The 22,502-nt window shown below is 48.5% G+C and overlaps 1 protein-coding gene across 2 annotated transcripts in view; it reads left to right on the top strand.

Annotated features, from left to right (window-relative positions):
- The first annotated feature begins 9,266 nt into the window (after positions 1-9,266).
- ST3GAL2 (ST3 beta-galactoside alpha-2,3-sialyltransferase 2) overlaps positions 9,267-22,502 on the top strand; it is a 56,326-nt gene continuing 43,090 nt past the window's right edge. For both annotated transcript variants that reach the window (XM_023741895.1, XM_004387802.2), the window contains exon 1: positions 9,267-9,381. The gene's annotated coding sequence lies outside the window, so the exon portion shown is untranslated. The remainder of the gene's footprint in view (positions 9,382-22,502) is intronic.

Genomic DNA, 22,502 nt, shown 5'->3' on the forward strand with positions numbered 1-22,502 from the left:
AGGGCCGCTCCGTTGGCCAACAAAACCACAACTCCCAGAGGAGACAAAGCATCTTAGAGACATAGGCTCATTTTCTGAGAATCCGGGTGCCAAGGTGTTTTGTTTTGAACCCCCTGGAATGGGCCGGTACCACCAATTCTCTCTTTGGGTGGGGGGGAATCCATCTGGGAGGACAAAAAAAATCACACCCCAGCGTGAGCTGCTGTTGTTGGATTGGCAGGTAGCAGTGCTTGTCGCTAGTTTCATCACGTGGGTTCTTCCGAAAGAAACTTTCTGACTCTGCCACGGGAAGAGGATCTGCGGAGTTTTTGGGAAAGTTGTGATTGGCAGCACTGTTTGTAATAGCGGGAAATTGGAAAGAACCTGAATGTCTCTATTTCTGGGGTACTGGAAAAATAAACTAGGAACACAATGCAACGAAATACTATGCATACATACAGTAGGGAACGATATTCAGACATTTTGTTAGTGGAAAAGAAGCAAATTGTACTACAACATGTACAGGAAGCCACTTGTGTCAAAAAAATTCTGGAGGTAGAGGTGTGGACCGGCAAGAACTTGAGTTTGTCTAATTTCCTTACAACAGCGTATTTTAAGGTTGGAGGTTCAGGTCCAGCCAGAGGCACCTGGGAAGAAAGGACTGGAGATCTATTTCTGAAAAATCAAACATTGAAAACCCTATGGAGCACAGTTCTACTCTGACACACGTGGGGGCTCCATGAGTTGGAGTAGACTGGATGGCAACTGGTTTTCATTGGTTTTACTGCCATTAATTGAGAGCTTGGGAGGCCCTGGGGTCAGTGTCAATGGATATGGGGAACCCAATTCTAACTCTGTGTAACCTTGGCCAGTCACTTGGCCACTCTATGGTTCCCTGTCTCCATCTGTAAAATGGGATTAATAATAGTATTAAATGCTTGTGATTGTTATGAGGATTAGATAAGTGATTGGCTCCACAGTAAATGTTGAAAATATATTGTTGCTGTTATTAGGTGCCATCCAGTTGTTCCAACTCATAGCGACCCTATGTACAAAAGAACAAAACACTGCCCAGTCTTGCACCATCCTCACAATCGTTGGTATGTTTGAGCCCATTGTTGCAGCCACTGTGTCAATCCATCTCATTGAGGTCTTCCTCTTTTTTGGCTGACACTCTACTTCACCAAGCATGATGTCCTTCTCCAGGGACTAGTCCTCCCTGATAACACATCCAAAGTACATGGGATGAAGTCTCGCCATCCTTGCTTCCAAGGAGCACTCTGGCTGTACTTCTTCCAAGACAGACTTGTTCATTCTTCTGGAAGTCCATGGTATAGTCAATATTCTTCGCCAACACCATAATTCAAAGGTATCAGTTCTTCTTTGGTCTTCTTTATTGATTGTCCAGCTTTCGCATGCATATGCAGTGACTGAAAATATGTTGGCTTGGGTCAGGTGCACTTTAATTCTCAAAGTGATATATTTGCTTTTCAATACTTTAAAGAGATTTTTTGCAAAATATATTAGTCATTATTATTATTGCTGTTGTTTCCATCCCAGAATGTAAGCTCCATGAAAGCAGGATCTTTGGTTTGTTCACTATTGTATCCTTAGCCCCCAAAACAGTGACTAGCACATTGTAGGTAGTTAAAAACAGTCTGCTGAATGAACGAATAAAGAGCAGCCTCCTCCCAATAATCTCTCTCCCCCTCAGTCTTCTCCTGTAGGAGTCACAGTCCCCGCTTCACTTGCCCCATGACTCATCCGCCTTCCCCTAGTTCAGTGTCTACACTTTCTTCTGTGAACCCAGGAGGCCTCCAGGGAAGTGATGAGCAGCCTCCAACTGCCACTGTTCCAGCAATGCAGCTCCCAGGCTCTGCAGTGGAGTGGAAGGCAGGGATGCCTGCAGCTGCAGCTTTGGCAGGGCTTCAGGGAAAATGTGTCCCAAAATACAATTCAGCCTATCTCCTAGTGCAGGCATTGGGGTGTGGGTGTGGGGCCCATGGCCACTCCAGAACTTCCCAGCCTGAGAAGCAAAGATAGTCAAGGAAAATTTTTAATAAAATGAAGCCCTCAGTGTAATCTGTCAGCAGCAGACACAAAAATGCCTAGCTCTCTGCTCTACACAGTGCCACTGTCTGGGGGAGACAGAGCCATAAAATCTACTCTGATGTTATAATATAGGATAGAGTCTAGTGGTTAAATCCTAGGGCTTTGAAATCTGACAAATCCTCCCCAGCTCCCATCACTTCCTGTGTGAGTAAGACACTCAACCTCTTTGAGCCTCGGTTTCTTCATCTATTAGATAATAATAGCATTTATTAATCAGCTTGTTGTGAGGCTTTAATGAGCTAGTGCACATAATTGTAGCTGGTTTAGCACAGTACCTAGCACAGAGTAGATATCTAACCTCATTATTATTCAACAAGGTCCTTGGGTGGCACAAACAGTCTGCATTCCTCTACTAACCTAAAGGTTGGTTGTTTGAACCCACCAAGTGACACCATGGAAGAAAGACATGGCAGTCTGCTTCCATAAAGAGCGCAGCTAAAGTGAGCAGCCATCTGAGATGCATCAGTTGGCCCCAACCCACCTGGAGTAAAGGAGAATGAAGAATACCAAAGACACAAGGAAAATATTAGCCCAAGAGACAGAAAGGGCCACATAAACCAAAGGCTCCATCAGCCTGAGACCAGAAGAACTAGATGGTGCCTGGCTACCACCAATGACCACCCTGACAAGGAACACAACAGAGAGTCCCTGACGGAGCCGGAGAAAAGTAGGGTACAGAACTCAAATTCTAGTAAAAAGACCAGACTTAATAGTTTGACTGAGACTGGAGGGACCCTGGAAGACATGGCCCCCGGAATCTCCATTGGCCCAGAGCTGAAACCATTCCCAAGGCCAACTCTTCAGACAAAGATTAGACTGGATTATGGGACATAAAGTGATACTCATGAGGAGTGTGCTTCTTAGCTCAAGTAAATACATGAGACTAAATAGGCAGCTCCTGTCTAGAGGCGAGATGAGAAGGCAGAGAGGGTCAGGAGCTGGTTGAATGGACACGGGAAATCCAGGGTGGAAAGGAGGAGTGTGCTGTCACAATATAGGGACAGCAACTAGGGTCACATAGCAATGTGTCTATAAATTTTTGTATGAGAAACTGACTTTAATTGTAAACTTTCACTTAAAGCACAATAAAAAAAAAAAAGATACAGCTAAGAATACCCTAAAACAAGTCAACAAATAAACATGCTTTCAGAGTGTGAGAGTCCAGGTCTGGGAAGGCATCTTGGAGGAGGTAAAATCTGTAGCACCCTGGATGAGGTGTATGGCTGTTACTTGTAGCAGGAAGTCCCTGTAGGAGCCAGGGCTGCCCATAGGGATATGATAGGTTGGGTTTCCTAGATGCAGAGCCTGAGTTGCTGATTCTTGTACAAGTGACATACTGGGGGAGTGAGGAAAGCAGATAGAGCAGAGGAGAAAGCCAAGCAAAGATGTGGGTTCAGCTAAGTCTAACCTCAGCCTGATCCCACAGGGAGCTCTGAAGCATAAAATGCACCAAAGTTTATTCCTCTTAGAAGCAGGGAGCTGGGCTTTTTGTACCCGACATCAGTCATTCATGGACTGTGGGCCACTTGGAGGTAGGGAAGAGAGGAGCATAACTTCCCAGGCATCTCTGGGCAAAGCAGCTCCTATAGACAGAGGACCCTTCTCTGGAGGAGGGTGAAGCTGTGAGCCATTAGCAGCTAACACTCTAAACAGCTGGAAAATAGATGCACCATAAAAGGGTAAAAGCGCCCTGGTTGGGGACACCAACTGCATTTACTACAGAGGGCTGGCTTGCAGTAATGAAAACTAGGTAAAGAAAATGTGGACAGGACCTTAAATTCTTCTCATAGGTCTTTCAAGGAGAAAATGAAACAGCTAGTATGACTTTCTCAGATTATTTGCTCATCATACAGAGCAAATAATCCAAGTAGCTGGACTGTATGAAGAAGAATGCAGCATCAGAATCGGAGGAAGACTCATTAACTACCTGGGACATGCAGATGATACAACTTTGCTTGCTGGAAGTGAAGATGACTTGAAGCACTTACTAATGAAGGTCAAAGACTACAGCCTTCAGTATGGATTACACCTGAACATAAAATGAAAATCCTCACAACGGGACCAATAAACAATATCATGATAAATGGTCAAGAAATTAAAGTTGTCAAGGATTTCATTCTACTTGGATCAACAATCAATGCCTATGGAAGCAGTAGTCAAGAAATCAAAGTATGTATTGCATTGGGAAAATCTACTGCAAAAGACCTCTTTTAAAGTGTTAAAAAGCAAAGATATCACTTTGACAACTAAGGTGCACCATGGTCTTTTCACTGGCCTCATATTGCATGTGAAAGCTTAACAATGAAAAAGGAAAATCAAAGGAGAATTGACACATTTGAATTGTGGTGTTGACAAAGAATACTGAATCTACTGTGAAATGCTAGAAGAACAAACAAATCAGTCTTGGAGGAAGTACAGCCAGAATGTTCCTACAAAGTGAAGATAGTGAGACTTCGTCATGCTTAGCTTGGACACATCATCAGGAAAGTCCAATCACTTGACAAGTACATGTTTGGTAAAGCTCAGGGTCAGTGAAAACTAGGGAAAGTCTTCATGAGATCTATTGACATGGTGGCTGCAACAATGGGTTCAAATATACAAATGATGTGAGGATGGCACAGGACTGGGGAATGTTTCGTTCTGTTATACATAAGGTCACCATAAGTTGAAGCCAACTTGACAGCAATTAACAACAATAAGTATGGTTTTAAATAATCAAAACACAAATTTGACAGGATAAGCAAACAACAGCCCCTTTTGGAATGCTATTAAGTGCACTTACTCATTAAGTGGCACCTTTACCCAGAAGCCTGACCATTGCCAAAGCCAAATATCTTGCACAGTTTTTTCCTAAGAAGGAGTCCCCGGATGGAGCAAATGGTCCAAGCGCTTGGCTACTGACTGAAAGGTTGGCAGTTTGAATTCACCCAGAGGCAACCTACCCCCTAAAGGTCACAGCCATTGAAAACCCTACAGAACACAGTTCTACTCTGAAACACATGGACTCACAGTGAGTCAAAATCAACTCGATGGCAACTGGTTTAGTTTTTGGTTTTATTTTCCAAAGAGCGGTTCATTAGGATGTTAATAATTGTTGCTGAAGAGTGAATGCAGATCCACTAAACAAACGTAGACAGGTTTCTTTTCTTCTTACAGCTTTTAAAAACCAATATGCGTGGAGAACCTTCTAATGTATTAGGCCAGTCCCCCTCCGCCAGGAAGCCTCCTGCACACAGGCACTCAGCTCCCTCGCTCTGTGGGTTGGCTCCACTGCCGTCTGGCATTGGTCTCCTGGTTCTGCTGCTGTGGGTTCTCTGCTGTTGCCACTTCTCTGCCGATACAGATTGCCTGCTGCTGCTCTGCCGCTGCTGCTCCTCTATCCATTCAGTTTCAAAACCACTTCCACATTTTAAGTATCTGTTAGAGCAGCACCCCACTCTCTGGGTACCAAATTCTGTCTTAGTCATCTAGTGCTGCTACAACAGAAATACCACAAGTTGATGGCTTTAACAAAGATAAATTTATTTCTTCACAGTAAAGTAGGCTAAAAGTCCAAATTTAGGGCGTCAGCTCCAGGGAAAGGTTTTCTCTCTCTGTCAGCCTTCTCATCAATGTTCCACCAGACTAGGAGCTTCTCCTCAGAGGGACCCTGGGTCCAAAGGACACGCTCTTCTCCTGGCACTGCTTTCTTGGTGATATGAGGTCCCCCGGTCTTACGGCCTTAGTCTCAGGGGTTCCTCCAGTCTCTGTCAGACCAGCAAGTCTGGTTTTTCTTGTGAATTTGATTTTTTTGTTCTGTAATTTTCTCTCGCTCTGTCCAGGGCCCTTTGTTGTGATGCCAGTCAGAACAGTTGGTAGTGGTAGCCGGGTACCATCTAATTCTTCTGGTCTTAGAGTCCAAATAAATTTTTAAATCAACTTGTCGAGCCTTCCCCTACCCCCTCCAAAAAACCCCGTTGTATCTGTATTGGGATCACATAAATTTTATAAATTAACTTGATTTCTTTTTAATATTTAGTCTTCTTATCCAAAAGCATAGTATTTCTTTCATTTAATCTTTGTAACAACTCTATGAGTTAGGGTCTATTATTATTATTATTCCCATTTTATAGGTGAAAGAACCGAGGCTCAGACATGTGGTGTAATTTGCTCAGAGTCACACAAACTATTAGGTGTGGGAGTTGCCAGGATGGTCTGATTTTAAGCTTCTCTCCTCAGAACAGAAACTTAGGGAAGTAGGGAGCCAGCTCCTCTTTGCTCCTTGCTACTTAGTAGCTGTCTGGCCTCAAAGCCCTGGGTTCTCATCAACCACGTTCCACTTACTTGCACTCCACAGCTCACCAGGAAAGCTAGGCTTTTAAATGAATGATGCAAACACAAATGTACAGAAGGGGTGAGGTTCACATGGAGCTAAGACAGTCAGGGAGAACCTTTTGGAGGAAGGAAAACTCAAAGTCGACTTTGAACAGTCAGAGCAGTATTTGGATTGGTAGAGAGGGCAAGGAAAAGCACAACCAGCAAGGGGAACCCAGTGAGCCAAGGCATAGATTCAACATCTAATTGGGAGGTAGTGAGGGTGATTCTGGGGCTTCCTCTTGGAGCTGAAAGCCTCTCAGTCCTGCCCAGTAAAGGGTATTCTCATTCTCCCTGAATAATCTGCTAACAGATTTAGGAAATGGATGTAAACTCAGAAGCTCATTTACCTTCTGCCTGAGAGAGAATGCTGCCATTGCATGCGACTCAGGTGCAGAGACAAAGCCCTGGCAGCTGGTTTTATGGGCACAGCATGTGGCTGTATGAGTATTACTTGACACCCCGGCCTGTTTGGGGACACAAATCTAAAGGAAACAAAAAAACATTCCTGAATCAACCTTAGTTAGGGTCTAATACTTCTGGTGGGCACTGGCTATTTGCTCAAGGACATCGGTAGGGGTAACACACCCTTTTGGCTCTTGGTGGGTGGGGGGAGGGATGAAGCCTGGGCCCCCAGAACTCAAGAGTGCATATCCCCTTATAGCTGAAAGAGCCTGGGATTGTGCTTGAGGGTGGTGCTCACCAAGTTTCCCCTTCAGAGGTTTGTAACTCCAAGAACAGCAAGACAATAGGTGGCAAGGAGGGTCTATTCCTGGGTAAGGAATCCCTGCGTGGTACAAAAGATTAGCTTGGTTACTAATCGAAAGGTTGCCACTTTGAGTTCACCTAGAAAGGCCTGGTGATCTATTTTCAACCAACAGTCATTAAACCCTACAGAGCACAGTTCTGCTCTGACACACATGGGGTCACCATGAGCAATGGCAACTGGTTTATTGGTTGATTCCTGAGTAGGAATGAGAGCCACTCCCAGATACCTAACAGGTAACTCTACCTCCCTATCCCACCCACCCCCAGCTTGTTTTAGACCATAGGCCACCCAGAGATAGAGGATTCCACTGTGGTGACTCTGTCCTAGGGGTTTGAGATCACAATCTCAAGGGCTTGGGAGATGACACCTGGTATACCTCAGCTACCACCCAACCCAAAGAAAACCTTTTCAGTTTTAGGGGGAAATGTCAGGGTCCAAGGACTAAGGTCTGCACCAGGAGGCAGTGGTGGTTCAGTGGTGGAATTCTTGCCTTCCATGTGGGAGACCTGGATTCAATTCATGGCCAATGTACCTCAGCACAGCCACCTCCTGTCTGTCAGTGGGGGCTTGCATGTTGCTAGGATACTGAATAGGTTTCAGCAGAGATTTCAGACTAATATAGACTAGGAAGAAAGGCCTGGCAATCTACGTCTAAAAAATCAGTCAATGAAACCCTACGGATCACATTGTGCTTGGGGTTGCCATGAGTCAGGGGGCCAACTTGACCTTTTAGTCAGATGGCCCATGCAGCATCTTCCTTTTACTGGGGAACTGACTCGATTTCTATTTCTGACTCATTCAAGAGCATTCTCTTCAGGGGCTGTTAATTACCTTACCGCAGGCCCTTCCTTGAAGGACAATGCCAGAACTCTAGCCAACACTGACAGCAGCCACCACAGCGGTGGTTTTCAAAGTGTGGTCCCCATACCAGCAGTTATCAGCAGCACCTGGGAACTTGTTAGAAGTGCAAATCCTCAGGTCCACCTCAGAGCTAGTGAATCAGAAAGTGGGGCTGAGGGCCGGCAATCTGTTTGTTTGAACAAGCTCTCCAGGCGAATCTGAAGCACACCAAAGTTTGTCCTCAGACTTTGACCTACAGGCCTCCCCTCAGCCAGAGGGGAAGAAGCTTGGAGGGCAAAACTGAGAACTACTTGGACCTCCATAAAGGGTTGGAGCCTGGTTAGGTTTAGAAGCTGAGGAAAGGACATGCTAAGAGAGGACATGGAAGAATATGCACTTCACCCTGCACAATTGTGAGCTAAAGGAACCTAACTGAAAGAAGGTGCAACTGGAGTGAGGGCTCCGGGAAACCCATAGACTCTCGGCCCCTTTTCCCAGCTGTGGAAAACAAGTCTGGAGAGGCTAAACTCTAAACCTGCTATTGGGGCCTCTCTCCTCGGGCCTGCGCGCAGCGAGGCCATGGCAGCCCCGTCTTGCAGAGCCCGGGCATGAGGCCAAGGTAGTCTTAGGTCGTGGCTTTTTGGGGCGATAAACAGAACGACACCTAGGGCGCAGTTCGCTGGCCATTTCCACTCCCCAGTCAGGTTCGGTCGCAGCTGGCCACGGCCAGGTCTCACATGCATCCAGGACCAGTTTGCGTCTCCCTGGGGATCTAGGTATCCAACCTTGGCCCAGGGTACCACAGACTCCACTTCCTCCGCTTCAACCGCCCGGAGCCCGGCCTTCTCGCTATGGAGATTTCCCATTCTCCGCCAGCGCCGGGAGACCCCGCAACCGACAACTCCGGCCGAACTACAAAACCCACAATCCCTAGGGCGGGCGCGCTGTCTTCTGGGGGCGGTAGTTCCGGAACCAGAGAGCCCCCAGCAGTCTAGTGCCCGGCCGACTCCACTTCCCAGCATGCCCACACACGTAGGGCGGGGGAGTGAGGGGAGAGACGAGGAGGATGTGAATGGGGAGGGGGCAGTCGCCCCCCTCCCCCACTCTTTCCTTCTGGCCGGGGTGAGGTGGGGGGAGGGGCCGGGCTGAGGCGGTGGCGGCAGCGCTTGCTGAGGGCAGGGCCGAGCAAGGGCGGGACTGGCCAGCGGCCGGCAGACGACGAAAGCTGCGGAGCTAACGGGTCCGGGCGCCGGCGGCGGCTTCTGAAAGGGCGGCGTTGGCGGCAGGAGCAGCGAGCATGGCCCGCGCGGCGGCCCGCGCTGACTGAGGTGCGCGGGTGGGATGCTGGCGGGCGGGATGCGGGGCGCCCCGGGCCCCTAGCTGCCCCAGACCTCCTCTGCGCGGGCAGCTGGCTCGGCCCTGCGACTCAGAACGTCCCGGTGCACCCCGGCAACTTCCCGCGGATTGGGGCGCTGTGCTCCCCCGTGTGGGCGGGGGTCTCCTGCCTTGGCCTCAGTCCCGATCCCCGCCTTCTGCTTCTACACATCAAGCCGCTCCCACCCAGCCTGGCGCTCCGCTTCCGCTCCTTACAGGCAGTCCCTGACCCCAGCCCTTGGAAGAGCACCCTGCCCCAGTCCTGACTTCCAGTTCTCGGCGCTCCGGGCCTCTTCTCTATCTGAAGCGCCCTGCCCGCTCCTCTTGGTCAGAGGCTGCCTTTGCGCCGTCAGCACCTCTCTCCTCGTTCCTCTACCTGGCACTGCCTACTGGATACCTCCCGTGGCCCAGTTCTCTCTGATAAGACCTAACAGCTTGACCTCCTTCCCACTTTGGAGAAACCGAGGCACTGCACTAGCTAGGAACTTGGCCAACGTCGTGCCTTAGTCCTGTGCAGGTGGCCTGAGCTGTGTGCCATGTCCCTCCTCTCATGCCGTGGAATGAAAGAGTCATTTCTCTCCTCTCGTCATTCCGTCATTCCGCTGTGGCTGGACCAAACTTTTGGCCCTCTGCTACAGCTTGGGCCGAGCTCACTTTGCTCTCTCCTGCTTGTGTTTCCCCTCCTCCCTCCCATACCCTAGTGCTACCCTCTCTGTAGAGGAGTCACCCACCCATTCCTTGTTAGATCAAGTTTGCCTTTATATTTCTCGCCAGCTGCATCCATCTCCCATCTTGCTTCTTGCTTCACAGCTGCGTAAACGACTATGGAAGAGAGACTACGGTGATGGTGGGGGGAAGGGGAAAGAGAGGTTCTGGTGGCGCAAAGAGAATCTGCAGCCTCTTTCAGCTGAAGCCACCGAGGGGGATTCCAGGAACTCCAGGGCCTCTGGGAAACATTCACTCCTAGCCAGTAACTCACCTCTCATCTGGTCTTTAGGACAGTTGTCTAGAAAGCTGGTTGAATATCCCTTCCTCTTACTATGCCTGGTGGGCTTGTACCTTAAGGAGATGGCAGCATAAGAGGAGGCTGGGAGACCACACCCCTAAGCCTCATCTGGCTTCTGCTGCTAACTTTGGAGGGGGCTGCCAGTTCAGGGAAGGATGGCTGCTAGGTGCTCTGAGCTTTTTGTGGAGGAAGGCATGGTGTCTGTAGGCGGTGATCTCAAGTTTGGTCATGGTGTTTAGGATTTGAAGGGAAGAGGGAACCAGGGTGCAGAGAAGTGGCACAGACTTGCCTGTATAATTCAGTGTTTTGTTTTTTCATCTTCCTTTGGCAACTTTTCCTTTGGGTCGTCCCTTTCTGGACTCACCCCCAGTTTCCCACTGGGAAACCTATGAGCTATGCAGAAAGGACGGGGAGGCTCCAGGAGTTTGGTGGGGTTCTGAATGAGCAATCTTGATCTGAACCAGATGGTTTTCTGCTTCAGCACACACCCTCCCCCCTCCCCCATAGCTGTGAATGGGGTGCTTTTAACCTTGTAACTTGAGAATGGAGGAAGGGAGGCCAGGGGGCCAACTGTCTGTGTGTGTTTATATCTGCATCTGCACACTTGTAGTGCAAGCTTGCCAGGGACCTGTGGGAGTGACCCTGCCCAGGAATGCATTGTTGTGATTTGTTGGCTGTGGCATGCTCATGGGCCCGTAGAAACTTTCTGAGCCCAGTCCCCAGATATGGCCATTTTCAAAGCCCCTAAGAACCACTGGAGGAGCCCTGGTGGTGCAGTAGTTAAGCACAGCTGCTAAACTAAAGGTCAGCCGTTTGAGCCCACCAGCCAGTCCCCGGGAGAAAGATGTGGCAGTCTGCTTCCATAAAGATTTACAGCATTGGAAACCTTATGGGGCAGTTCTGCTCTGTCCTATAGGGTCGCTATAAGTTGGAATCTACTTGACAGAAATGGGTTAAGAACCACTGGGTGTGGTCTCCTCCCCTCAAGCCTCTGGACTTACAAAATGCCTCCTTGTAGTGAGGGTCACCCTTCTTGAGAAGGCCACCTGGGACTGACGAATCTGAAACGGCAGGATTAGGGGTGAGGGGAGGTGAGCCAGCTTGGGCTTCCTAGAACTGGTGTTCTCTTTCCCTCAGTCATGGCAGGAGAACACCTGAAGGGTAGGGTCTGGGGAGAGAGTTGGGAATGTATTCCTTTGCGTTGTCATATACCACATTGTCCCTTTTTGTGGCAGTATTTGTGTAATTGATTTTGGCCCCCATTAGACTGTGGAAGTTCTTCAATGCAGGGTGGTATCCTTATTTCTGAAGTACCATCACCTGGCTCAGACCTTGTCACATAGTTGTTGTTAGCTGCCATTGAGTCGGTCCCCGAATCTTGGTGACCCTGTGCACGATGGACCGAAACGCTGCTGCCTCCTGCACCATTTCCATGATAAGTTGCTGATCAGAACTGTAGTGATCCATAGGGTTTTCATTAACTGATTTTAAGAAGTAGATCACTAGGTCTTTCTTCCTAGCACGTTTTAGTCTGAAAACTCTGATGAAAGCTGTTCAGCATCGTGCAAGCTTCCACTGACAGATGGGTAGTGGCTGGGCTTGAGGTGAATTGACCAGGAATCAAACCCAAGTCTCCCTTATGGAAGGCAAGAATTCTACCACTGAACCACCACTGTCCCAACTCTCACATAGTAGGTGTTCAGTAAATATTTGAGTTAAAGTGGAGGGCCTTATGGTAAAGACTTAGGGCAGTGTTCCTTATACTTGAGTATGCATTAGAATCCCCTGGAGAGCTTGTTAAGGCACAGAAGGCTGGGTCCCACTCCCACAGTTTCTGATTCAGTGGGTCTGGGTGGAGCCCAAGAATCTGCATTTCTATCCAACTCTTGGTGATTACACTTTGAGAACCACTGCCTTGGGGCCATTACAGATGCTTGAGAAATTAATCCAGAGAAATCGAAAGTCTTAAGGGAGACTTCCTTCCTCTTCACTTCCCATCCAGGCTTGTTCTGGCAGCTGCACTGGTTTGGCCTTTTCCTTTCATAGCAGACACTGCCGCATGGTCAGTTGAAGGAAGGCCCTATGATCAAATAGGACAGTTAGGAACCAGGGCTTTGGAAAAGGATGGTCACATGGACATGATGAAGCATATGCCAAGCCAGGCCCTCATCTGTCCTGTGCCTGTCACCTGGACCGAGCAGGTTGGGGTGCCTGCCAGGTGAAGTCTTGCCATGGCTAGACACTGGACAGGACACCAGGGAATCTCCGAATATTAGGAAAAGCAGGAGGAATCTGTCCTCCTGGGGGAGGGGGGGTAAGACAAGTATACTAGTACAAGTATATTTTGCTTTTACTTTGGAAAACATTTTCCACGTGTTGTTTTATGGGCCAAAGAGAGGTTTATAAGGCAGATATAGACCCAGGTAGGATTACTGAGGAAGAGAGAGATACACTGTGGGTCATACAACAGCCCCAGGCCTCCTGATTCCAGCCCTGCCACAGAGCAGCTGCTAAACTAGTAGCAACTAGTAGCTCAAATAGTGGTTGCTGTTTACTAAGTGCTTGCTACTTACTTGCCAGGCATTGTGATAGATGTTCTCAAGTGTTATTGAGTCCTCACAGCAACACTGTGAGGTTGACTTACAGAACTTACGAGACTTGCCCAAATTCAGACAGTAAGTGGGGGATCTGGGATTCAAACCCAGGTTTTTCTGATGGCAAACCCTATGCTCTTAGCCAATTACAGCAAATGTGTACTTGTCCTTTGGGGTTGTCTGCCTCTCCAGTCTGATGAAATTTATTGAGCTTGGAACTATCTTGGGTGTTGTGGAGGCTGCGACAATGATCAAGTCACTGTCTTCTGGGAGGGGGATAAGACAAATACACTAGTATCTATAGTGGGAGGCAGAAGATACAGTCAGTGGCTTGGAGGTGTAGAGGAGGTAGAAGTCATCTCTGTACAGGGCTCAAGAGAGGCATTTGGGATGGACCTTGAAGGAGCAGGTAGTGTTCCAGCAGTGTCCATGGGCTGGAGAGGTGTGCAGGCCAAAAAGTGCAAAGAGAGGCCATCACAGGGCATGGGTAGGGATTATCCCTTTTGGCTGGAGTGTCGGGGGGCATATTTCAGAAAGCAATGGGAAGATCTTGTTTGGTTGGAAGCAACAACTTGGCAAACTTCGGCAGGAAAGGGCTTTCTTGGAAGGCTTGGGGAGATCACAGAATCAGATAGATGACTGGGAACTCAGTCTGCTCTAGGGGCCCTTGGGTGGGTTCAGCAAGAACCAAAGACCATCCTCTTAAGGATACCACTGTCACCAGGATAAATATGCTCCAGCTCTTCTCAGTAATTTTGTCATCACTGCTTTGGATTCAAATCCCAGGGAGAAAATGTCTGATTGGCCCATAAGAAGAGGCAATGGACATTGCAAGAGATCAGTCCAGAAAGGTGCTAGAAGAGGACTTGAATAGGCAGGTGGAGGAAGATGTACTTAGTTCTAACAAGTTTCTGAGCAGGCAGCAGGAGACTGGCAGTGGGGCATTGCTGGGTTGGGATGGGACGAATAAAATGGGGAGGGAGGACACAGAAAAGTAGATAGTTACCTGCTCCAGGTGAGACGTAATGATGGCTTGAACTTGGCAGTGGAAATGGAAAAGAAGGGGCTGATTCTAGAGTGATTGCAAAAGTAGATCTCATCTACCAGAACAGACACTTAGTTGCCTCAGGTTTGGCATTTTAATGCCTGGGTGGATGAGGATTGGTTCCTTTAGCTGACACAGGCAGTCAGGAGGAGGAAGAGTTTGCAGGAGAAGATGATGTGCCCTTGGTTTGGAGGAGCTGTGTATGGGATGCTGACAGCGCACCCAGAATCCTGGTGAGCTCATTACTTCTGACCCCAAACTGTGTGAGGTTTGGGGCCTCAGCCCTGAGGAGGTGGGGCCACAAGCCCCAGGGGCCCTCAATGTCCTGAAAGCAGCTAGTGCTTGGTGGCCCAGACTCAACGTGTTTGTACCTTTTCTGTTTCCACACTTGGAGGAAAATCTGCAGCCAGGGATCAGGGTTCTATTTCCTTCCCCTTTCCCTTATCTCAGTTCCCAGGCCCCAGCTTCCCCCACCCTGTATTGCCACATACCTGAGCCCTTACCAACTAAAGGACCTGCTTCCTGGGGACCTAGGTTTTCCTTCCTTTCTGCTCAGAATACTTGTTATCAATAAGTTGTTGCTAACTACTAGGGTAGACATCTCCAAGTGACATTTCACAGGGAGTAGATTTGGACTTTGCCTGCTATCTGGGGGACGCAGGCTTTTCCTCCAGTTAAGCGGTGCACACTGGGGACTCTGCTACATGTATCCCTAACTAGCCATTCTAGAGTACTTCTTGTTTGTTTCTACATCATTATGTGTAATTACAACATATTGTCAACCGAGCTTTCGTGTTGCCATTGCAGATCTCTCCTAGGACTCCAGGGCATAGACTGGGCTTTGGGCCACCTCAGCCTTCTAACTGGATCTAGAACTGGGGAAATTCCTTCCTACAGGAGCAGTCACCATTCTCTGGGGTGGGGGCAGGAGGAGCTATGCTCAAGGTACTTTATCTCCACAGCTTCTCAGAGCACAGGGTCATCTTCCTGGAGGGAAAAGGAGTGTGTCCCTCAATTCTAGCTGTTGGCATTCAAATATATGCAATATTTTTCCATTGAGGAACCCTAGTGGCGTAGTGGTTAAGCACTTGATTACTAACTGAAAGGTTGGCAGTTCGAACCCACCAGCCGCTCCATGGGAGAAAGTTGTGACAGCCTGCTTCCGGAAAGATTTATAGCCTTGGAAACCCTTTGGGGCAGTTTTACTCTGCCCTATAGGGTAGCTGAGTAGGAATTGACTCGACGGCAGCTGGTTTTTCATTTTGCCATTAATTAATGCAATGGATTCTACTATGTGCAATCAGGTGAACCCAGAGGCCAGGGAAGCTAGGGAAAAAAGACCAAAAAACTTCGATCTCTCAGAGTAGTAAGGATTGTCAGTAATTTTTCTTTATTTTTGTGTCGATTAATATTACATTTTTATTTGTACAATGGTAATATTAACACAAAACAAAGTTCTAGTGTCAGATATTGAAGAAACTTAAGAGGATCCTCAACCCAGATTCTTCCTTCAGGTGGATGTGATCCTCTGTGCACATGAGGAAGCCTAGAGAGGGAAAGAGATTTACTCAGTCACCCAGCTGGTTGCTGGTGGGGGGAGGGGTGGGTGAGTTGCAGCACAGCAGGACATGGGTCTCTGACCTTGAGAGGCATTGTTCTTTAGCCGGTAGTCTTTCGTCCCATTCTTGTCTCTGAGTTATGATCTTTGCCCATTAGCATCCTTTCCCTGTTTTCTTTCCTTGTCTTCATGTCTAGGATTAGGGGGGAAAACACAACTAAAAAGGACATAAAAAACAATCCCACTTTTATGTGGTCAAGGCAGAGGGTGTGAGGCTGTCCTCAGGCAAAGAGACCTCTCCTGCCCCTAAATGTCAGCTGTTGCAGAGCTCAAGGGAGGGGAGGGGACCCCAAGGTGTTGGGGAATGACCCAGGGACCCCGAAGAGTAGGTTCTCACGTTGCTCTGCCTTTTCTCTTCTTAGTCCTTCAGGTGTTAAGTCTTGGCATTGTGGGCAGGTAACAATTTCCCAGCCTTAGCAGGTCTGCAGTCTTTTGAGGGAGGAAAATCAGCAACAAATGCAAATAGCTAGTTGGTCTAGAGGGAACTGCTCTGGTGAGGAAAAATCAACAAGTTATTTATTTTTGTGGCTAAAGGGAATTTGGATGGGATGGCATCCGTAGTGAAGAGGGGAAGACCAGAGGAGGATTATAGGAAGAGGCACAGGTAAGGGAGTTGTGACCAAGGAGGATTCCCTTGCTCCACCCAGTGCCTCCTCCTCCACTGCCTCTGCAGTGTAGCTCCTTTGGGTTTGAAAGGGACATTAGTATAATTTTGACATCTCCCTTACCCCTGTAAGTGAGATTCACCCCAACCCTCAATCCCACCCAAGTTCAGCTAAAAATAAAAATACCCATATTTGATACACATGGTGAATTAGAATCAGCTCATCAGGAGGAAGTAAAAGTTTCTGCGGGCTTGTGTTGAATCTTTTGATTGTGCAAGCAAAACAGACAGTGACTGAAGGGAATTTGGGTGTGTGGGGAAGGCAAGGGAGGGGGAGAGAGCCCTGAGGTTCTCTGATTTCTCCATCCTGCCGCTCGAACAGGAGTGTTTCTAAGGAGCTGTGTGAGTCCCAGATTGCCAGGCCACTAGGGAGTTTCCAGGGGTTGATCTTCTTAGTGTTCCTTCCTGCCCCAGACGGTTTGGTATTTCCCAGAACCCATGCCTGTTTAACTCTGCCTGGTTGCTGGGGCCTCCAACTTAGCTCAGGAGGAGTCCCCAGGTACCACAGGTAGGGGGAGATGGTTCTAGAGATAGGAAAACCTTAAGGGGATGAGACCGGGGGAGCCAGCGCTAGCACTTCCTTAAATAGGAAGATACAGTAAAGTGGGGAGCAGGGTAGACAGTTTGTGTCAGGGAGGTTCAGCCCAAGGCCAAAGTGGCAGCTATTTGAAGGAATTTCCTCAGTGCCTGAAAAGCGAGTTGTACTTGACCTTAAAGCAGCAGTGGGCAAACCTCTAGGGTGAATGTGAATTTTAATCTCTCAGGTGGCATTTCCTGTGGTTAACATAGAGGCTACCCAGCTATCTGGGTTCCTCACCCCCTTCATACCTGGATGAGGTTTTGAAGGGTGACTTCTTCACCCACTCCACCTGCCTTAGTAGTTGCTGCCCATCCTACCTTGGATCTGTGGGCCTACTGTGCCATTCATCCTGTACTGAACAGGGAAAGGAGTCAGCAGGTCCTCTGTGGGCAGCCAGCAAGGCCCAGGTGGAGGCCTGGTCTGGCTGAGGGACCGAGAGCCTCAGCACTGGGCTGTTTGGCTCTTCCAAAGGGGAAGCAAGCACTTTGTTTGGCCAGGGGCACCTCGATGATTTTCACAGTCCAGGGCCCAGTCTGGTCAGACGGATACAGGGTTCTTGCTGCCTTAGCTGCCCAGAGGTAGTTTGGTGGGTGTGACAACAGGGTCGCTATGAGTCCGAATCGACTTGACGGCAACAGGTTTTTTTTCGGGACTCGGGGTTTGGTGCTATGCGATCCAGGGCAAATTGCTGCCCCTCTCTGGCCCTCAGATTCCTCATCTATGAATAAAGAATTTGAAGGCCTGCTCAGGGATTCCTTCTCCCACCATCTGGTAGACCTGACAGAGGAGCTCAATATCCTGAGTGGGGAGATGGGGCTGGCGGCCAGGATGCCACCATGAGGCTGAGATGTCTGTGGGAATTGGTTCTGCACTAACAGCAGCCATCTCACTCTGGCATCTCGGGAGGGCTTGTGCTTTTGCAGCAAAGGGAGCAGTTTCTGAGCCTCCCGTTCCCAGTAGTTCCTCATCACCACCTTCCAGCCCTTGTCTGGCTCAGTCCTGGGTTCAGGCAGAGGCACCCATCAGGTCTCATTGCATTCTTCCCTTCCCACACTGGCCACCTCTCAGACCCTGGGAGTGACTGTTTATAGGGTTTCTGTTTTTTTCTGCTTCAGATTCCCCCACCCCTCACTCCCTTTTCTCTGCCTTAAAGCCAGGTTTTCTCACAAAGCCAGGGTGGGATCATGGGAATGGCCTGGTCAGAAGCACAGACACATGGTTAGTCCTCTAGGAGTTGAGAACATGCCTGGAAGGGGTAGGGTAGGGTTTCACAGTGAAGGAGAGAAGGAAGGGGTGGAGTGTTGGGGACCTTCAGGAGACTGGTTTGGGCAGAGCATAATGTTTCTTGGATCATTGCCCAAAAAGGAGGGGTCTGGAGAAGAGATGGGCCCTGAGAGCCACCCTGGCAGGAAGAAGGTGCAGGCTTTCAGGCTGGCCTCTGGCTGGGCTGGTCACACAAGGATTGTGCTTGTAGGAAGCGTGGGAGGAGTTGTTAATAGCCTTGTTTGTTCTGCACAGGCTGTGAGGCTGCCAAGAGTCAGTTTGATAAGAGGGAAGAGATAGACTCCTTGAGTTTTATACTCTCGACAGCTGCCTTCTCTTAGAGGCCCCACAGATACTGACAGTCTATTGTAGTGCTGTTCTTGCTCTATCTCCTCTCCTTCCTGAAATACACAGTCCCTGGCTTCAGCCCAGCTGGGCTTCCCCTCCCTGGCCACCAGCTTTCCTATCTGTGGTCAAATGAGGTCTGCACTGGGGGAGGAGTCTATCCTGGCAAGACTGAGCCAATTTTAAGCCTGACCTGGGTGTTTGGGAGCCCTGGTGGCGCAGTGGTTAAGAGCTTGGCTGCTAACCAAAAGATCAGCAGTACAAATCCACAAGCTGCTTCTTGAAAACCCTATGGGCCAGTTCTACTCTGTCCTATAGAGTTGCTATGAGTCAGAATTGACTCGATGGCAATGGAGTTTCTGGGTGTTTGGGGGGTGGCACCAGGGTTCCCAGGCTTTTCCTGTCCCATTTTGGTCTCAGAGTTACCCTGATGCTCAGCCAGCTCAACTTGGGGCCACTGAGGAGAGGAACAGGCCTCTCCCCACCTAGAAATCTATATCCTTAGGGTCCTTCCAAAGCCAGGCCAGCCTCTGAGGTGTGGGAGAGCTTTGGGGGCCTGTGCGGAGTTCTACCTTTGCCCCAGAGCATTGAGAAGGTGTCCCAGGGAGGGTTGGCTCTTTTGCAGGGAGGAGTTGGAGATGGGAGTCTGAGGGGTTTGCATTTGTAAAGATCACTTTGGCTTCCCTGTGGAGAATGAATTAGAGAGATCTCTTCAGTAGATGTGAGGCTTTCTTTGTTAGGAGGCTACTGTAGGTGAAGGATGGCAGTCACTTGGACTAGAGATGGTGGTAGATGCTGAGAGAAGTAGAGACATTAGAGAGAGACTTAGGTGGTAAACCTCAACTGGACTGTGTAATGGATTGAATGTGGGAGATCACAGGAAGAAGTGGTCACAGATGACTCCCAGGTTTCAGGATTGGATGGGTGGGGTCCCTTTCCCAGAAATTGGGGCACAAAAAGAAGATTGGGTTTGAGGGCTTGAATCATGCATGAATTTGGTTTGGGACAGGTTGAGTTTGAAGTACTTTAGGATACCTTATATAAAGAGTGGGATCAAGGGGTTAGTGGGTACTATGGATTGAATTGTGTCCCCCAAAAATGTGTGTCAACTTGGCTAGGCCATGATTCCCGGTATTGTGTGGTTGTCCACCATTTTGTGATCTGCTGTGATTTTCCTATGCGTTAAGATGTTAATGAGGCAGGATTAGAGGCAGTTATGTTAATGAGGCAGGACTCAATCTGCAGGATTACCTTGTATTTTGAGTCAATCTCTTTTGAAATATAAAAGAGAGAATTGAGCAGTGAGAATGGGGACCTCCTACCACCAAGTATGAAGAACCAGGAGGGGAGTATGTCCTTTGGACCCAGGTCCCTGTGCTAAGAAGCTCCTAGACCAGGGGAGGATTGATGACAAGGACCTTCCCCCAGAACCCACGGAGAGAGAGTCTTCCCCTAGAGCTGGCAACCTGAATTTGGACTTCTAGCCTCCTAGACTGTGAGAGAATAAATTTCTCTTTGTTAAAGCCATCCACTTGTGGTTTTTCTGTTATAGTAGCACTAGATAACAAGACAGTAGGCTACATGAGTCTGGAGTTCAGGCAAGGATCTGGCATTATTTGAAAACCCAGGTTGAGAAACAGGCTTGGCAAGGATTCTCCACAAAATCCATTGTAAGATGAGGAATGGAACCTAGGGTCCTGACTTTTGATTGCCTGCCATGTCTGGGGTCATCTCTTTCCCTGACCAAGTAGTTCAACCACTTCAACTGGTTCAGGGTCTGGCTGGACAACAAAAGACAGGGCCCCGAGGAATACTCAACAAAGCTGAATCTTCATTGTGGAGTCTTCTCTGTGGTTGAGGGACTCTGGCAGTGGGCAGTGCTGACCCCAGGCCACTCTGGAAGGCTATGCTTGTCAGAGCCTCTCTCACCATCTGCAAGTCTAGGCAATGTCTCTGGCTGGAGAACTTGGGTCTTAGCAAGAACTGAACCACTGCTGGGAATCCCAGAACCTCCAAACCCTGGCCAGGGCCTCTGAGGGCAGTTCTACTTCTGTTCTTGTGGGTTTTTGCGCCTTTGCGCTGAGTTGACCTGTCAAGGACGGGAGTTCTCGGAACAAGTTCATGGCAGCCGTTCTGTGTCAGATGGCAAGCGATACAATAAGTGGCTTTTAAAAATTCTTTTAAGTGAAATGGAAAGTAGTTATAGGTGTGGGCAAGATTGTATCAGTTGGAGTCTTTCAATTACTAGGGCCGAAAATCCAACTTAAAGTGGCATTTGATAAAGGGGAGTCTGTTGACTCATATACCTGAGGGTATGGCTGGCCTCATGCATGGTGGATGAGGGGCTCAAACAGCATCCATCTCGCCTCTGCTCTTCTCATGTTGACTCCACTCTCGGTTCCCATGTAGTACAAGGTGCCTGCCTGCAACAGCGGGCCTCCATCTTCTCAGCATCTCCACCCAGGATTCCTGAGGAATCCCAGGAGTCACTCTGAATTGAGGGCCCATGCCTAACCCTGGACCAAGTACTCTGGTGTATTTGGTGCTCTGATTGTCCAGGCCTGAGTTACATTGCACAGAGATGGAAATTTGGGGGGAAATGATTCCCCAAAGGACAATGGGGTTGTTGTTATAAATAAAAGGGGGAGATGGATGCTGGGCTGACAAAAACAACAGATGTCCACCATGAAGACATCGTATATGGGGGCAGCAGGCAGTGCTAGGTTGCATTTGGGCAGATGGGAGACCTTACAGTAACTCTGTGGACTGACTTATGTGTCAGAAACATTCATGTAGACAACTAATAAGGGTTTATTGCCATTTATTAATTTACCTTGTTAAAAACTGCATGCTAGAGTATAGAACAGAACTTAGAATCATTGAGTCATTCCATTCACAGATCAGGAAGAGGAGATTAAGAAATTTGCCCAAACCAGAGACACAAGGAGAATATTAGCCCAAGAGACAGAAGGTGCCACATAAACCAGAGACTCATCAGCCTGAGACCAGAAGAACTAGATGGTGCCTGGCTACCACCAATCACAGCCCTGACAGGGAATACAGTGGAGAGTCCCTGACGGAGCAGGAGAAAAGTAGGGTGCAGAACTCAAATTCTAGTAAAAAGAACAGACGTAATGGTCTGAGACTGGAGTGACCCCGAAAGACATGGCCCCCGGACTCTGCTAGCCCAGAACTGAAACCATTCTCGAAACCAAGTCTTTAGACATAGATTAGACTGAGCTATAAGACAAAAAATGATACTCGTGAAGAGAGTGCCTCTTGCCTTAAGTAGATACATGAGACTAAATGGACAGCTCCTGTCCAGAGGCGAGATGAGAAGGCAGTAAGCTACAGCAGCTGGTTGAATGGACACAGGAAATCCAGGTGGAAAGGAGGAGTATGCTGTCACATTGTGGGTAGGGTCACATAACAATGTGTGTATAAATTTTTGTATGAGGAACTAACTTGAGCTGTAAACTTTCACTTGAAACACACACACACACACAAAAAGAAATTTGCCCAAGATCCTAAAACCAGAAGGTAGAACTGAGACCAGAACCCAAGGCTTCTGCCTTGCAGTCTGGAAACTCTTTTGTTTTTGTTTTTTTTTCCCAATACAAAAATTCATACATGCATTGTTATGTGACTTTAACTGCTTTCCCCATACTGTGACAGCCCACTCCTCCTTTCCACCCCTGATTCCCCATGTCAGTTCAACCAACTCCTAACCCTCTCTGCCTTCCCATCTCACCTCTGGACAGAAGCTGCCCCTTTAGTCTCTTGTATCTCATTGAGCTAAGAGGCACACTCCTCACGAGTATCACTTCATGTCCCAGAGTCCAGTTCAATCCCTGTCTGAAGAGTTGGCCTCGGAAATTGCTTTATTTCTGGGCTGATAGAGAATCCAGAGGCCATGCTTTCCGGGGTTCCTCCAGTCTCAGTCAGATCATTAAGTCTGGT

This window comes from Trichechus manatus, unplaced genomic scaffold (genome assembly GCF_000243295.1).
Source record: "Trichechus manatus latirostris isolate Lorelei unplaced genomic scaffold, TriManLat1.0 scaffold00194, whole genome shotgun sequence".
Lineage (NCBI taxonomy): Eukaryota > Metazoa > Chordata > Mammalia > Sirenia > Trichechidae > Trichechus > Trichechus manatus.